The sequence below is a fragment of the Amblyomma mixtum genome, chromosome 4 (genome assembly GCF_055824585.1).
Source record: "Amblyomma mixtum isolate Tamu chromosome 4, ASM5582458v1, whole genome shotgun sequence".
Lineage (NCBI taxonomy): Eukaryota > Metazoa > Arthropoda > Arachnida > Ixodida > Ixodidae > Amblyomma > Amblyomma mixtum.
The window spans coordinates 111643629-111658165 of record NC_143015.1 but is presented as its reverse complement, the minus strand read 5'-3'; the positions used below and the strand labels follow the sequence as shown (position 1 = coordinate 111658165).

The 14537-nt window shown below is 51.0% G+C and overlaps 1 protein-coding gene across 31 annotated transcripts in view; it reads right to left on the bottom strand.

The window, feature by feature from the left end:
• Positions 1-14537, bottom strand: part of LOC149347888 (uncharacterized) — a 356391-nt gene that overhangs the window by 106756 nt on the left and 235098 nt on the right. For 17 of the 31 annotated variants that reach the window (XM_089587674.1, XM_089587676.1, XM_089587653.1 and 14 more), the window contains 2 exons: positions 6236-6407; positions 5913-6098 (listed from right to left, as the gene is read on the bottom strand). The exons of 11 other annotated variants lie outside the window; for them this stretch is intronic. The gene's annotated coding sequence lies outside the window, so the exon portion shown is untranslated. Of the gene's footprint in view, positions 1-1568; positions 1657-5912; positions 6099-6235; positions 6408-14537 lie in introns of all 31 variants that reach the window. 3 more of the 31 variants (XM_089587650.1, XM_089587652.1, XM_089587655.1) reach the window with 2 other exon arrangements.

Below are 14537 nucleotides of genomic sequence, written 5' to 3'. Positions count from 1 at the left end.
CACTAATAATGAAGTCACCCCATTGCGATTGCGAAGTCCCATGAGTACCCCTTCAGCTGGAGGGCCGCCGTCCTCCCTCTCTCTCTCTCTGGAGGCCATGTCGCCCTCTCTTCATCTCTGGTGGCGCCGCTCGTCAGAGTAACTAAACGCGGTGCTCGGAGGCATTGTCGGAGCTCCTGTGCTTCAGGACTCCAAACACAAAGGCACGTGTTTCGAAGGTGGTGTCAAAAGCTCGGAAGTGGGCAGTAGAGTTCACGTAATTACAGACCACAGACTCCTACCTACTTAACGCCCACCTCCCATATCCCTTATCTCCCATATCTCTCCAGGACAGGGTTAACTGGGGAGATATGGAAGAAGCCTTTCTCCTGAAGAGGCCTCTCTCCGTCGATGTCATCGACAGTTGGTCAACCAGCCAAGTAGTACCCTTATCTCCCATATCTCTCTACGACAGGGTTAACTGGAGATATATGGCAGAGGCCTTTCTCCTGAAGAGGTCTTTGTCCGTTAATGTCACCGACAGTTGCTCACCCAGCCATGTCTCTCCAGAACAGGGTTCACTGGAGAGATATGGCAGAGGCCTTTCTCCTGAAGAGGCCTTTGTCCGTTAATGTCACCGACAGTTGCTCACCCAGCCACGTCTCACCAGGACAGGGTTAACTGGAGAGATATGTCAGAAGCCTTTCAACTGAAGAGGCCTTTGTCCGCGATGCCGTCGACAGTTGCTCACTCAGCCATGAAGTACAGCCGGCCAAATCTTTAGCTGGCGTGCGTTATTGCCGCTTTTTCTGCGCCCCTGCTCTTTACGACGAAGCAAACTTTTGGAAATCTCCTAATTAAGCACGGGCTTAGTGAGCCTGTGCTTAGAGTTGATATTTTCGCAAGTTTGCTCCGTCACAAGGGGCAGGAGCTCGGAAAACGCGGCCACCGAGCACGCCAGCTTAAGATTTGGCCGGCTGTATCCTTATCTCCCATGTCTCCTCAGGGCAGGGTTAACTGCAGAAATATGGCAGAGGCCTTTGTCCGTCGATATCAAAGACAGTTACTCACCCAGCCATGTAGTACCCTTATCTCCCAAGTCTCTCCAGAGCAGGGTTAACTGGAGAGATGTGGCAGAAGCCTTTCTCCTGAAGGGGAATTTGTCCGCGATGCCATCGACAATTGCTCGCACAGCCATGTAGTACCCTTATCTCCCATGTCTCTCCAGGGCAGGGTTAACTGAAGATTGGTTTAGGTTTGGTTCATGGGGTTTAACAACCCAAAGCGACTAAGGCTATGAGAGACGCCGTAGTGAAGGGCTCCGGAAATTTCGACCACCTGGGATTCTTTAACGTGCGCTGACATCGCACAGTACACGGGCCTCTAGAATTTCTCCTTAAAAAAAATTCAACCGCCGCGGCTGGGATCGAACCCGCGTCTTTCGGGTCAGCACCCGAGCACTATAGCCAGTGAGCCGCCGCGGCGGAGTATCGGCCTTTTGGCTAAGATCAAAGTGGTTAACTGGAGAGATGTAGCAGAAGCCTTTCTCCTGAAGAGGCATTTGTCCGTCGATGTCGACAGCTGCTCACCCAGCCATGTAGCCACGCTATCGCTGGCTGTCGATCGGCTGTCGGCTCGCGCTGGGGTGGCATCCTTGCAACACGGCTATCGCCGGAACTACAAGTAGGGAAAAAAGGTCCCACATGCTCTTGAGCTAGAAAAAGGTCATAGGGGGTCACAAAAATCGATATTTCATTGCAGATTACATAAATCTTATGCGAGACAAAATTATTCCCCAGCGCTTTGCTAAGGCGTGCTTCACAGCCGCTCTTTTGGTCTCGCATGCACGAATACCTTAACCCGTAACTCCTCCTCTCGCCGAAATTCGAACACCTAGACAGTCTACCCAGCGGAGTCCAGCGGCTGTAAAACGCAACAGCATTGACCCACCCGCGACGCCTGCATCCCACCCGACCACTTCTACGCCGGCTGATCTGCACAAGAAGAATCTTGATGGCGTGCAAAAGAAATATTTGAAGTAGACGCATGACCCTACAGTCAGCGACACAGAAAGGATCGCCACAATCATGAAACGACGCCTCGCTATACAGTGGGACAGAAGTCGACAACGAATGGGAGAATGCACCTCTAAGATACATTCACCCTCCAGTCAATAGCGTCGTCCGGTTGTCGTGACGTCGTGCTTAATCCCCTTCCAGCTGCTAGCTCGACGACGCCGGGGCTTTCAGGTGCAAGAGGATCACGATCACGTGATAACGAGAGCATCACGATGTTACGACAGCCGGTCGACGCCATTGGCTGGAGGGGCTCCTTTGAGGAGCATTCGCCGCTTCATCCTTGAGTTGTATACGACTACAGACCTGTAGGTGGAATCCCGTGTAAAATTAACTTACAGATAGTGAATTGGCGGGAAATCCCCTCGAAGCGTGGACGATATGAGCCTCATAAAAACATCCGTGGCGAATAAGGTTCATGCCTGACGGGCTAGTCGTTTCAAAATCGTTCCTTTGTTCGGCGTTGTAGTGACAATGAAGCGGGATTAGCCAGGGTGCATTGCACAATCGAGCAATCTTTAGTTGCAGCGCTGGCTTATTCTTTTACTCAGACTTTCAATTTCTTTTTCGAGCTCAAAGAATGTAATGAAACCAGAACTAAGTCGTATGGTCCCCAGATTCCTTTGCCTCATGACGGCGTCGGACCTCTACTGGTTCTTGTCCTGCCATGCTCCCCCCGTCCTTTTTTTTCCTGTCGGTATAAACTAGACCAATTTAAACTGGAATCGAGGGTGGTAATGGTATTTGATGGGGTATTTGACGTAAAAAGCTGCACGAAGAAGGTACGATCATAAGGTTATTGGTCTGCACAGGACTCTCACGGTATGTGATTCTAGTACATTTGCGTCAACGTAAACGAAAAAGCAGGCAGTGTATGAGACATAACGAAAGTCAAGCACGATTAGTAGAATGTCTCACAAGGGATCGTGCTCACGGGATCTGGCTTCGTCAAGATAGCGGTAACACTACTCTGGCGGGGAAACTTCGCGTGCGAAAGGCGCGGGTTACGCAACGCAACACGAAGTGCACGCGTGGCAGTGAATTATGTGAACTGGTTGCGTGAAAAGTGCTGGTAACAACGTAGGAACGAACCAGCACCTGAACGATAAGTTGCCAATGGTAAAAAAAATATTAAGCAGCGCTTCAACACTGCCGAACCGAATTTCACGTAACGAAATCTAGAAATGGCCTGCCGCAGTGTTCGGTAGTTGACTACATGTGGGCTCCTCAGCGCGCTCTCCTATCTCCATGGCGTCTAAGCGCACAGCTCTGGTTATATATGCCCCATACCTGACGTCATAATTTTGAACTCACCCACGTGACTTTCTTACTGCCTCTGCCGACACCTTGCAAGGTCCAAGTTCAATGTTCAAGGTGAACTGGCAAGATAAAAGTTGAAGGTGAAATGTCAAGGTCGAAGTTGAAGGTCACAGTTCAAAGTCAGAGGTACTATCGCGCTCAATATGAGTTGCAACGCGCGGTCATCGACCGGGGCTCGTTCCGTGGTGTGCCTCCTCCAAACAGTAGCTCGGAATTCTGGGAGAAACTGCTGTTCCAGGAAACAACAGCACCCCTGCTCAGGAAAAAGTTTCTCCCAGAATTCCGAGCGACTGTTTGGAGGAGGCACACCACGGAACGAACCCCGGTCGATGACCGCGCGTTGCAACTCATATTGAGCGCGATAGTACATGGTTAGATATATATGTGCATAGCAACACTAGCCGTGACTTCTCAAGGTCGCCCCGCCACGGTGGCTCAGTGGTTACGGCGCTCGGCTGTTGGCCCGAAAGACCCGGGTTCGATCACGGCCGCGGCGGCTGAATTTCTATGAAGGAGAAATTCTTGAGGCCCGTGTACTATGCGATGTCAGCGCACGTAAAAGAACCCCAGGTGGTCGAAATTTCCGGAGCCCTTCACTACGGCGTCCCTCATAGCCTGAGTCGCTTTGGGACGTTAAACCCCAATACACCACCAAACCACTTATCTCAAGGTTGTTTTAAGGTCATTCGGGTGATCATGGCCAAATGCGTCCAAGCTAGAGTAGTGTAGCTTCCGCCGCAAAAAAAAAGGGGGGACTTGACTCCTCAAGTGCAGGAAAAGTGCGGAAAAAAAAGTCAGCCGTCTGCATTTGTTTCCACTAATGGTGAATTCCAATGGCAGATCGGGATCAAGTTTTTCTGCTCGGTTTGGATCAGTCGTATTCCAATGGTAAAATGGGAGCGCGAGTTGTATGTTCCAATGGCAGATCGGGATCAGGCGTAAATCCCGGATCGCTCCGTGGAGCAGCGATTCTTGATCTGCCGAAATCGGCGGATTTGACCGGAACCTCGCGTGACGTTTTCTTTTCCGCCGCGTCTGCTTCCTGTCGCGACCGGCAGCAGCCGCTTCGTTCCTGTCGTCGCTACGTGGTGAGCCGGGCGAGCCGGGACAGACGGGCACTTTCCAGTCAACAGTGGACGGCAATGATCTTGCTTCGAGCCGTGCGGCACTAATTTTGCTTCATGGAAGTGACAGTTCCGACTCGGGCACTGAAAGCTCAGAGCCCAGCAGTGAAGATTCGTCTGAAACGGACAGCGAGTGTGAAGCTGCCGGCCTGTATATGCCTGCCGCCGGCGTCAGTAAAATGCGCTAATATTCTTTGTTCGCGTTCATAACAAGCCCTGGAGTAGAGGAATGTAAAAAATGAATCATTTTTGAGGATCGTTGGCCAATACCGAGTTGCTGGTAGAAGTGATAACTGCGTTACAAGCAAATTTCTTCCTGATGCCCAGTGCGGCTGGCCTGCTGTCTGCTAGCTCCGCTGTTGGAGGCGTCGCAGAAATCGATCATGTCTTTATTTTATTATGAGACGAGGAACACAGTAAAACGGTGACGCGAGTAGCACCTTTACTACAGCGCTGGACAATTCCGAAGCTCCCTCAGCTGCGGCATCGATGAAAAACAGTTAGGCTTACCGACGACTACGGCAGCCAGGGAGAAACGTTGGCAGGGGGGCAGCGCAGTTCGTCGCTCGGCGTGTCCGCGGGCGGCGTCGTTGCCGAAAGCTCGACTGTCTCGCTGATTGGTTCAGCGGCTTGCGTCTCGCAGTCGCAAGGCTGGAAAATCGAGCAGCGAGCAACTTGCCTGCGCGTCGTCCGCCACTTCTTTCGTGAACGGTAGGGACAGGCTCACCGGCTCTCCGAAGACCGCGGCCGCATACTCGCGTGTTCACGGAGAGTGGACCATCCTGTACATACGCTTTGGTTTTGGTTTTACATTACGGCCTTCGTACTACTTCCTTTTTGTTTCGCCGAGACGGCGTCTGTCAACGCGGAGATCGCGCCTCGCGCAACTCCTGTCGCACTCGAACACGAAGCTAGCAGGGCGTCCGCTCCGGCGGCGCGCCTAGTTTCCGCGGTCGCCGCTGCGGCGCTGGCGTCGCGCTCCCGAGGGATCACTGGCATTCCAATCGCAAACTGGGAGGTGGCAAATCTACGCGCTCCGACGCGCTCCGTACGCGATCCGACGGAGCGGTCTCGATCTGCCATTGGAATTCAGCATAAGGCCCGTAGACCGCTTTAGAAGCAGGAGTGAATGCTAGCTGGAAGTGGTTTTATTCCTGAAGAAGTGTATTTCGGGAGCTCGCACATGGGATCTTTCAAGAGGGAAAAGGCAAGATGATGGATGTTAACGGTCTCATAAGGAAGCTCCCCTGTGAACAAGAGCAGAGGATGTGCGCCACTAGGCGTCGCCAAGCACTTGAACCCAGCGTTCCACCGGTCATTCTGCTGTTTAACGCGCTCTACAACAAAAGACTGCATCGAAGCGCACGAGCCAGCAATGTGCTCCACTCCAGCGGCGGTCCTCCTCCCTGCTTACCTGCGAGAGCTTCCCGGCCAAAGGACGAGGAGAGGCAGGTGAGACGTGCTTCGGCGTCTCAGCAAACACCCACGTGGCGGAAGCATTGACGGCGCCGACGGTGGGCGCGCGGCCTACATCGGCCCAACTGTCGCCTTCTGCGACGAGGAGGGTCCACGACCCTGACGGGAGACCGGAGCAGGAGCCCTGCAGTTTGACACGAAATAAGCGATAACTAGGAGAAACAATGTTTCTTCCCTTTTGTAAACGGAATGCGTGAACAACGCAGTATCCGGTTTCATTTACTTATGTCCACGACTGTAGAACGTGCTCCTGCGCCTCACCTGTCCCCGCTGTCAGGAGTGGCTGGCGGGAGGTGCCTCAGCGTCGCAGCAACACCCACGTGACGAAAGCACTGCCGACGTCCATGGCGGTCCCGCTGCCTAGACCTGCCCAACCGTCGCCTTCTTCGGCGAGGGGGATGCATGAGCCTGACGGGAGACCGGAGCAGGCGCCCTGCACTTTGACACGAAATAAACGATCAGCGATGATCACGACAAATGCAGGTAAGTGCGCACTGCAACGTATTATTAAGGGGGAGATAAACTAGCGCTTCTTCTGCGCTGTTTATAAGTTTGCAGGAATTAAAAAAAAAAAATAAACCGAGCGCGTATGCATCACAGCTTGCCTTGTGTGCAGAAATTCGGCAACGTTTCTGCTCCTTCATCTACTCCACAGTATCAGCTTTGAACCTCCCCCGCCACCCCACGTGCCCAGAGATCTCGTGGCAGTCGTTCGCGTTAAATAAGAACGTTACAAACATAGCGAAGTCTCACGAGTAATTGTTTTCGTAATTGTTTTCGGATATTGTCATTTCGCGCATTCGCCGCCAATCCGAAGTCCGACTCACACCAGCTTCTTACGTTATTCTGGTGATAACACCCTCTGTCGCGCGGAACGTATAGCTCATTTCCTGCTCATCTCGACGCGTATGAAAAACGCTGATACCGCGGGCTATATAAGCGCCAGGGCAGAGCGCAGCGCGCCTGTTTCCGGCCCGGCTGCCGAGATGGAATAAAGGCATTCCTGACAACCTTCGGTGTCGTCGCTTGCTCGTCGTTCGTCGGATCGCCCAGAAATGTAACAAGCTCCTATCACCCAACACGATGTCTGGTCGCATCCTCGATGCAACGTTCCTTCCCACTTAACCCTGACGGCGCTGGAAACCAAGCACGGCTGTTTCGGCCTCAAATGTGTAACTCCAGCTCTTAGAGTGAAGCACGGGCGTTTCAGCTTAAGAAGTGCGGGACTCAAACTCACTATACTCCGTTTCATACATAGCTGTCAACGCTGCCAAAGGTACGAAAGTAGTCCGCTGCAAAAAAACAAGCAAAATGTGTTCGTCCGCCTCGCGTCGTGGCTGAGTGGTACGAAGCGCGCGCCTGTGCGTTCATTTTACAAATGGCCTAGGTTCGACTCCTGGCTCAGGTGGTTTTCTTATTGTTTTTTTTATTTCTCTTAAAAGATTCATTAGGTAGAAACTCGAAACTGTCAAACTCTAATACCTACTTTGAAAAACACAGCGCTGTTTACTTGTCTCGAAGGGAAAAGGCAGTGTAGTGTACGGCATACATACGATGTAACTCGAGTCGGATTGCGTTGACTGCAAAGCTGTCATATTTAACACTGCTAGAGCTAGATATGGTCACCTTCCTAGGTCGTTTTTGTGGTGATCTTATTCCAGTAGCGAGACCTTCCTTCTTGAACCTCGCAACTGTCCGAGGGCTCACCCCTGTCATCTCGCCCACAGTTTCGAGAACTTCACGCACTTTCTTCTCCGGGAAGCGCTTCCTTACGCTAGAGTAAACGTTGACAATAACCTGCTTGGAGTCTTTCGGAATTTTCGGAGATTTCAGCTTAGAGAACGGGCGAGCAGGAGATGTTTTTGAAGCCGCAGTGGGCGAAGAAAACAAGCGAGTAGGCGATCGCGGTGCCATTTCCGCATACTCGGAAACTGAAAGACGAAAGCAGACGACATCGCCGGCCGGCTAGCTGCGAAAACCTGATACAGGAGGAGCCGAAAAAAACCAGAAAACTAAGGCACTCTGTTTTGAAGAACATTAAAGAAAAAGCAATCTTTTTGCAAAATAAAACACCATTATCATTATACTGCAATATCAACCAACATTTACTTTAATTTTGAGTTCATTACTCTTTTCACTTTCGACACACTACATTACGATGCGGACGAGGAGCGCGAACAGGCGCCGCAGCCTTGGCTGTGTTGACAGCTATGTATGAAACGGAGTATAGCTGTACTTACATCCCCAAGTGAAAGTGGCTACCATGGCGCAGTTGACCCCCACCCCCCTTCTTTGTTTCGGTGTGGTTTTGTTTTTGCTCTTGAGCAGCAGCAAATCACTCACGTTTACGGGTGTGATAATGAAAACACCATTATACTGCTATTGTACTGAAAGCTAGTCATCAATCAGCACGATTAGAAGACTGGTTCTTGAAACCTGCTTGGGTTAATGGGATCTGCAGAGCTTCACAATACTCGCTTGATGCTCGACAGGAGGCGCCACCGGTTCAGTCGTTCGCGGGTCGTCCGATGACTAGGCCGTCCCGTGGGCAGTCGAGCTCGTTCTGATAAAATTGCGAGCCAGAGCATCGCTGGCGTGCCAGCCTAATTGACAACTAATTGACAATCTTCAATGGTATCTGCTCGGGAACTCGGCGTCGCTGTCATCCTTCAATTTCTGGAGCGTTTGCTCGGAAAATTTCATTACTCAAGTTCGCGTTAATAAGGAACACAAGGTCATTCAGGTGGGACCAGTGGGTGGTACCAATGGCACACAGATTGTGGACCACCTCATTGTTCGGACTGGTATCAAACGATTCGGCGCGTCACGAACCACAAAATTGAGTCGATTGGTTGGTTTGGTTTATGGAGTTTAACGTCCCAAAGCGACTAAGGCTATGAGAGACGCCGTAGTGAAGGGCTCCGGAAATTTCGGCCACCTGGGGTTCTTTAACGTGCACTGACATCGCACAGCACACGGGCCTCTAGAATTCCTCCTCCAAAGAAATTCAACCGCCGCGGCCGGGATCGAACCCGCGTCTTTCGGGTCAGCAGCCGCGCACCATAGCGACTGAGCCACCGCGGCGGCCCCAAAATTATGAGTCGAATCAAAGCGTAGCCTTTCATAGGGATTCGCATCGGCGACCTCTGGTCACCCAAACCGTGACTTCTTGTAACTTCAAGCGTCCATTGCAGCTAAATTAACTGACGTAGGACATTGGAAGTGGTGTCAGATGATTTGCCTTCTTGCGCTGTATACATTGGCATCAGAAAAAAAATGGCTGAGGCTTAACTTGGCTAAGCCTGGAGAATGCGAAGCATCATCGTGTCGCGTAATTTGGAGGCGCACAACCACAGCGACGGCGCGAGGTGGGCCCCCGATTCTCCACTGTCGTGACGTCATCGTGTCACGTGGTGTGACGTCATGTATCACGTGATTTGGAGGCGCGCAACCACAGCGACGGCGCGAGGTGGGCCCCCGTTTCTCCACTGTCGTGACGTCATCGTGTCACGTGGTGTGACGCCATGTATCACGTGATTTGGAGGCGCGCAACCACAGCGACGGCGCGAGGTGGGCCCCGTTTCTCTACTGTCGTGACGTCATCGTGTCACGTGGTGTGACGTCATGTATCACGTGATTTGGAGGCGCATAACCACGGTGAAGGGCTGAAGTGGTAGCTAAAGTAGTATGCTTCGCATATTTTTTTGGATTGTAAAACGTTTATTGCCAACAGTCTGAAGGGCATATAGGCCCCCCGCCTAAACGACGGCCAGAAGGTCTTGGCTCCTGGCGGCGTCTTCAGCCAGTTGGACGACTTTTGTTTGAGTCTCCGGATCGGAGCTGAGTAGGAGAGCCTCCCATTGTTCAAATGACTATTTTTTGTCCCTCCAGGGGGGCAAAAGGGTATTTCCAGAGAATATGGTTGAGATCCGCTTTGGCCTTACATTGCTTACACTCGTTTGAATATTGTCCCGGATAATAACGACTACACATAACCGGGTTCGGAAACGTATAAGTTTGGAGACGGCGCCAAGAGGTGGCCTGACTCTTTGTCAATGATTTATCAGCAGCGGGGTACTTTGTTCGATTGAGCCTATAATGTTGTGTGATTTCTCTGTAACCTACAAGACGATCCCTGTCTGCGAAGCCCTCGGTATGGCCACTGGCTCGGAAAGCAAGACCTCGAGCCAGTTCGTGAGCTGCTTCATTTCCAGCCAGGGATGCGTGTGCAGGTGTCCAGACTATGCGAATTTTGCGGTTGTCCCTTGCAGTCCGCAGGATTCCGTTCGTCAGAGGGGAGACCCTCCCCTTGGCAAAGTTCATCACTGCTACCTTTGAGTCACTGACTATCATTGACGCATCCGTGCCCACTATTGCAAGTGCGATGGCGGCTTCTTCTGCAATTTCGGGACTGTCCGTCGTGATCGAAGCGCCGGCTCGGAGATATGTCTCGGCGCTAGCTACCGCTATCACCATTCTCCCCCTCCCGCAATTAGCTGCGTCCACGTAGGCCACGTCTTCTATCGGATAGTTTTTGAAACATTTGCCGAGGGCTTCAGCCCGTTTCTCTCTGCGATCCTTGTGGTGGACGGGATGCATATTTTTCGGTAGTGGTGGGATCATCAGCCTATCGCGCACGCTCTTAAGCATGTCCACTTTCGGACCTCGCTGACTCTCGTAATTTATTCCTAGTTTCGCGAGGATTTGCCTGCCTGTAACGCTTCCCGACAGCCTTTCGTACTGCGAGACTGTCACGCCTTCCACAATTTCATCCAATGTGTTGTGAAGACCTAGTTCTAAAAGTTTTGCGGTGGGGGTCCGAATTGGTAAACCCAGCGCCTGCTTGACACTTCTGCGAATGATCCCTTCCAGCTTGGACTTCTCCGCTGCCTTGAGATTAAGGAAAGGAGCTACGTAAGCAATCTTACTTATTACAAAGGCTTGAACTAATCTGATTAGATTCGTTTCTTTCATGCCATAGCGCCTATTTGCGATTCTGCGGATGAGCCGCATAGTCTGTTGCGCGCATATCTCCAACTTCTTTATTGCTTCTCCATTGAAACCGTTGTTTTGAATGTACAGCCCTAAGACTCTAATCCTGTCCACCGTCGGGATATCGAGTCCCTGAGCCTTAAGAGATATCCGCGGGGGATCCGACCGTGATTTCCTCTTTGGTTGGTAAAAAAGCATTTCCGATTTTTGCGGGGAGCACCTAAGCCCCCTATCATTTACATACTTTTCAACTTCTCCTATGGCCATTTGGAGAGTCTCCTCTATTTGACCGTCAGTTCCTTTGCCAATCCACATAGTAATGTCATCCGCATACATGCAATGACTGAGACCTTCAATCGCTGCTAGTTTGCTAGGAAGCCCGATCATGGCCACGTTGAAAAGAAGCGGGGACAGTACAGATCCCTGCGGGGTCCCCTTGCTACCTAGCTCTATGTAGTCTGATTTACTTTCCCCGAAGTTAATTTGGGCCACTCTGTCGGAAAAAAACAAGCTAATCGGATATAACGAGAAATTTGTACCGGATACAACGAAGATGGCGAATGACGCAATATTCGTTCGATATTGCTAACGCTGCTTCAGCATTTTGCTCTCATTTCTTATATTTTCAGCCTACCATTTTGAAACATTTCAGAAGAGACTGCAAATGGCACTTGAAGGACTAAACGGAGTTCTGTGCATAGCAGACGACATCCTCGTCTATGGAGTTGGTGAAACTGAAAAGGATGCTCTTGAAGATCACGACAGAAAGCTCGAAATCCTAATGCAGAGATGCAGACAGACTGGAATACGTCTGAACAAGAACAAGACGCAACTTCGCATGAGCACAACAGTCTTCATGGGACACGTGCTGACAAAAAAAGGACTGAAAGTGGATCCAGAGAAAACAAAGGCAATTCAAGAAATGCCTCGACCAACTGATGTCCAAGGCGTACAGCGGTTTTGCGGAATGATCTATTACCTGTCCAGATTCCTGCCCGGAATTTCACGAGTGTTGGAACCACTGAGGAAGCTCACAGTGAAAGACACACCATGGCACTGGGGAGAAGAACAAGAACAAGCGTTCCAGAAGGCAAAAGATGCAGTGACAAGAGCTCCTATTCTAGCATACTTCGACACGCGAAAGCCAGTTGAAATACAATGTGACGCCAGCGACCTCGGACTTGGAGCGGCTCTCATCCAAGAAGGAAAACCTGTATCTTTCGCCAGCAGAGCACTAACAGCGACAGAAAGTCGCTATGCCCAGATCGAGAAGGAAATGCTAGCGATCGTATTTGCATTGCAGAAATTCCATCAGTACACCTTCGGAACAGCTACAACGATCATCAGTGATCACAAACCTCTTCACTCCATCATGAAAAAAAGACTCGATCAAGTGCCAAGACGACTGCAATGTATGATACTGCAAACGCAAAGATATAACATCAACATCGAGCACAGACCAGGGAAAGAACTACTTCTAGCTGACACGATGTCGAGGGCATTCCTTCCCAACCGTGACAGTGAAAGTGAACTAGAAAGCATCAACGTTGTGAACTACCTGCCAGTGCGCAAGGAAACCTTGAAAAAAATTCGCAAAGCGACGGAGACAGATGACTTCCTGCAAAAGCTGAAGTCAATCATATTGTCAGGATGGCCACAAGAAAAGCACCAAGTGCCGCGAGACATGCGCGTCTACTACCCATTCAGTAATGGAACTCACAGTAGAGGAGGACCTCATCTACAAGGGATTACGATTGCTCATCCCATTGTCTCTGCGCCGTGAGATCAAAGAGAAACTTCACGCATCACACATGGGAATTGAGAGCTGTCTTCGGCGCGCTCGCGAGTGTGTATTCTGGCCAAGGATGAACACAGAATTGAAGGATTACATCGCAAAGTGTGAAGTGTGTCAGAAGCATGCGCATTCCCAACAACGAGAGACACTCATCCCTCATCCGGAACCGAGTTATCCGTGGGAACGAGTCGGATGCGACATCTTCGAGCATAAGGGAAAAAACTTTCTCGTTACAGTCGACTATCTCAGCAACTTTTGGGAAGTAGATCAGCTGAAGACTACAACTTCAACCCAAGTGATCCTCAAGCTGACAGCTCACTTTGCAAGATACGGGATTCCAAGAATTCTGGTGAGCGACAACGGACCCCAGTTTGCGAGCGAGGAGTTTGAAAGGTTTGCTAAAAGCTGGAACTTCGAACACAAAACGTCAAGTCCAGGTTATCCACGTTCGAATGGAATGGCCGAATCAGCGGTAAAAACGGCAAAAATGCTATTGAAAAAAGCGGAAGAAAGCAAGTCAGAACCGCAATTGGCATTCCTAGATTTTCGAAACACACCCCTGCAAGGATTAAACGCCAGCCCGGCACAACTGCTCATGGGTCGCCGCACCAGAACGACACTGCCGACCACAGCAAAGCTGCTTGAACCCGAAACGATAAACGTGACCGGCAAAAGGCAGGCAAGAAGACAACGAACAATCTTTTATAATGACAAACATGCCAAGGACCTGCCAACACTGAAAGAAGGACAAGGTGTGACTGTCCGGCCGATTAGAAGCGGACCATGGTCTAAAGGAACCGTGACAAAGAGTTGATGACAGATCGTATGAAGTCAATGTGGGAGACAGCGTTCTGAGAAGGAACCGCGTGTTTATAAGAAGCCCACCGAAGAGTGCAACCAGCAACAAGGAACAAGAAAAGAGAGACCTTGAGTCCGAAGAAGGAAATGCTGAAACGGGAGACAACCAAACCAATGATACTGAACAGCAAGAAACCCAGCAGCGCCCTGATGTGACTCGCACGCCGGCACGACCTCAAAGAACAAGAATGCTCCCAAAGCGACTTCACGATTACCTGGTTGGATGACGGCAAGCAACCAAAAAGGGAGGATGTTACAAGACGCTCCGGCAGATGGCGCCAACTGTACCGGCAACGCACCCTCCGCTACTTCCGCTGTCGGAGAAGCACCCAGCCACCCTCGCAGGCGATGCGCCGAGCGCACAGGCCCGACGGCCGCCGTCCTCCTCACCCTCTTATAGACAAGTGGCAGACGACTCGGATTCCACGGCGTCCCCGCTTGAACAGCTACGCAGCAGACCCAGCCATGTATTCCTCCTAATCAGACCTATGTAGCCCAGACTGTAATAAAAGTTCAATAATCCCCAACAAAAAGAAGTCCTCAGTTAATAGAGTCATCCTAGATTGGACAAGCACGAAACACATGGATCCACCGCTCAGGTCTGCCACTCGGACGCTGAGCTGAACGGACATGCATCGCGTGGGCCCCGCACCTTTTGACTCCATTTCATCGGATTTCTTCATCCTTTCTTTGCGACACTTCATCAACGCATCCGTGAAGGTGACACGATCCGTTTGACACCTGTGGAGCCCGATTACGTCTACTTTCGACTATTTTAGTCCCTAAGCCTAGCGCGCGACGCACTGCTGTGGTCTTCGCCACACCTGCGGCCATCGTGGCCCGGCTTTGCCGCCTGCACCGCTGCCGTTCGCAGACCTCAACCAAGGCCTATTAAGTTGAAGGCTATTACTATTACCC